Here is a 2,500-nt window from a genome sequence, read left to right on the forward strand (position 1 = left end):
GCTAAGCAGCGCTGGGCCTGGTTAGTACTTGGATGCGAGACAACCTGGGAATACCAGGTGCTGTAGCCCCTTTTTTTTTTCTCTCTTGTTCCGACTTCCTTCAATGCTGGTTTTGAGATGTATAAGAGATGTAGGTCAATAGGAAACCAACGCCTACAGCCACACCACCCTGAACAAGCCCAATCTCGTCTGATCTTGAAAGCTAAGCAGGTCCGGGCCTGGTTAGTACTTTTTTTTTTCTCTCTTGTTCTGGCTTCCTTCAATGCTGGTTTTAAAATGTATAAGTGATGTAGGTTATTAGAAAACCAATACCTACAGCCACACCACCCTGAACAAGCCCAATCTCATCTGATCTTGAAAGCTAAGCAGGTCCGGGCCTGGTTAGTACTTTTTTTTTTCTCTCTTGTTCTGGCTTCCTTCAATGCTGGTTTTAAAATGTATAAGTGATGTAGGTTATTAGAAAACCAATACCTACAGCCACACCACCCTGAACAAGCCCAATCTCGTCTGATCTTGGAAGCTAAGCAGAGCCAGGCCTGGTTAGTACTTAGATGGGAGACCACCTGGGAATACCAGGTGCTGTAGGCCTTTTTTTCTTCTCTCTTGTTCCGGCTTCCTTCAATGCTGGTTTTTAGATGTATAAGAGATGTAGGTCAATTGAAAAACAATACCTACAGCCGCACCACCCTGAACAAGCCCAATCTCGTCTGATCTTGGAAGCTAAGCAGGGACGGGCCTGGTTAGTACTTGGATGGGAGACCACCTGGGAATACCAGGTGCTGTAGGCCTTTTTTTTTTCTCTCTTGTTCCGGCTTCCTTCAATGCTGGTTTTTAGATGTATAAGAGATGTAGGTCAATAGGAAACCAATACCTACAGCCACACCACCCTGAACAAGCCCAATCTCGTCTGATCTTGGAAGCTAAGCAGAGCCGGGGCTGGTTAGTACTTGGATGCGAGACCACCTGGGAATAGCAGGTGCTGTAGGCCCTTTTTTTTTTCTCTCTTGTTCCGACTTCCTTCAATGCTGGTTTTGAGATGTATAAGAGATGTAGGTCAATAGGAAACCAAAACCTACAGCCACACCACCCTGAACAAGCCCAATCTTGTCTGATCTTGGAAGCTAAGCAGCGCTGGGCCTGGTTAGTACTTGGATGCGAGACCACCTGGGAATACCAGGTGCTGTAGGCCCTTTTTTTTTTCTCTCTTGTTCCGACTTCCTTCAATGCTGGTTTTGAGATGTATAAGAGATGTAGGTCAATAGGAAACCAATACCTACAGCCACACCACCCTGAACAAGCCCAATCTTGTCTGATCTTGAAAGCTAAGCAGGTCCGGGCCTGGTTGGTACTTTTTTTTTCTCTCTTGTTCTGGCTTCCTTCAATGCTGGTTTTAAAATGTATAAGTGATGTAGGTCATTAGGAAACCAATACCTACAGCCACACCACCCTGGACAAGCCTAATCTCGTCTGATCTTGGAAGCTAAGCAGGGCCGGGCCTGGTTAGTACTTGGCTCAGAGACCACCTGGGAATACCAGGTGCTGTAGGCCTTTTTTTTTTTCTCTCTTGTTCCGGCTTCCTTTAATGCTTGTTTTTAGATGTATAAGAGATGTAGGTCAATAAGAAAACAATACCTACAGCCACAGCACCCTGAACAATCCCAATCTCGTTTGATCTTGGAAGCTAAGCAGGGCTGGGCCTGGTTAGTACTTGGATGGGAGACCACCTGGAAATACCAGGTGCTGTAGGCTTTTTTTTTTCTCTCTTGTTCCGGCCTCCTTCAATGCTGGTTTTGAGATGTATAAGAGATGTAGGTCAATAAGAAAACAATACCCACTGCCACACCACCCTGAACAAGCCCAATCTCATCTGATCTTGGAAGCTAAGCAGGGCTGGGCCTGGTTAGTACTTGGATGGGAGACCCCTTGGAAATACCAGGTGCTGTAGGCATATTTTTTCTCTCTTGTTCCAGCCTCCTTCAATGCTGGTTTTGAGATGTATAAGAGAAGTAGGTCAATAGGAAACCAATACCTACAGCCACACCACCCTGAACAAGCCCAATCTCATCTGATCTTGGAAGCTAAGCAGAGCCGGGCCTGGTTAGTACTTGGATGGGAGACCACCTGGGAATACCAGGTGCTGTAGGCTTTCTTTTCTTCTCTCTTGTTCGGCTTCCTTCAATGCTGGTTTTTAGATGTATGAGAGATGTAGGTCAATAAGAAAACAATACCTACAGCCACACCACCCTGAACAAGCCCAATCTCGTCTGATCTTGGAAGCTAAGCAGGGCTGGGCCTGGTTAGTACTTGGATGGGAGACCACCTGGAAATACCAGGTGCTGTAGGCTTTTTTTTTTCTCTCTTGTTCCGGCCTCCTTCAATGCTGGTTTTGAGATCTATAAGAGATGTAGGTCAATAGGAAACCAATACCTACAGCCACACCCCCCTGAACAAGTCCAATCTCGTCTTATCTTGGAAGCTAAGCAGGGCTGGGCCTGGTTAG

The 2,500-nt window shown here is 46.2% G+C and overlaps 3 non-coding genes and 8 pseudogenes across 3 annotated transcripts; all 11 read left to right on the forward strand.

The window, feature by feature from the left end:
- LOC142117244 (5S ribosomal RNA) overlaps positions 1-69 on the forward strand; it is a 119-nt pseudogene extending 50 nt beyond the window's left edge.
- Positions 70-469: 400 nt separating this feature from the next.
- Positions 470-588, forward strand: LOC142117664 (5S ribosomal RNA; annotated as a pseudogene).
- Positions 589-669: 81 nt separating this feature from the next.
- Positions 670-788, forward strand: LOC142117419 (5S ribosomal RNA). Its single transcript, XR_012682832.1, has one exon. It is a non-coding gene; the product is annotated as a 5S ribosomal RNA (ribosomal RNA).
- Positions 789-869: 81 nt separating this feature from the next.
- Positions 870-988, forward strand: LOC142117241 (5S ribosomal RNA; annotated as a pseudogene).
- An 82-nt stretch (positions 989-1,070) lies between these two features.
- LOC142117806 (5S ribosomal RNA) lies at positions 1,071-1,189 on the forward strand (annotated as a pseudogene).
- Positions 1,190-1,429: 240 nt separating this feature from the next.
- On the forward strand, positions 1,430-1,548 carry LOC142117867 (5S ribosomal RNA; annotated as a pseudogene).
- Positions 1,549-1,630: 82 nt separating this feature from the next.
- LOC142117681 (5S ribosomal RNA) lies at positions 1,631-1,749 on the forward strand (annotated as a pseudogene).
- Positions 1,750-1,829: 80 nt separating this feature from the next.
- LOC142117708 (5S ribosomal RNA) lies at positions 1,830-1,948 on the forward strand (annotated as a pseudogene).
- A 79-nt stretch (positions 1,949-2,027) lies between these two features.
- Positions 2,028-2,146, forward strand: LOC142117391 (5S ribosomal RNA). The gene has a single exon (XR_012682807.1). It is a non-coding gene; the product is annotated as a 5S ribosomal RNA (ribosomal RNA).
- An 80-nt stretch (positions 2,147-2,226) lies between these two features.
- LOC142117401 (5S ribosomal RNA) lies at positions 2,227-2,345 on the forward strand. Its single transcript, XR_012682816.1, has one exon. It is a non-coding gene; the product is annotated as a 5S ribosomal RNA (ribosomal RNA).
- An 80-nt stretch (positions 2,346-2,425) lies between these two features.
- The window catches only part of LOC142117860 (5S ribosomal RNA), a 119-nt pseudogene continuing 44 nt past the window's right edge, over positions 2,426-2,500 (forward strand).

The sequence above is a fragment of the Mixophyes fleayi genome, unplaced genomic scaffold, assembly GCF_038048845.1.
Source record: "Mixophyes fleayi isolate aMixFle1 unplaced genomic scaffold, aMixFle1.hap1 Scaffold_171, whole genome shotgun sequence".
NCBI lineage: Eukaryota > Metazoa > Chordata > Amphibia > Anura > Limnodynastidae > Mixophyes > Mixophyes fleayi.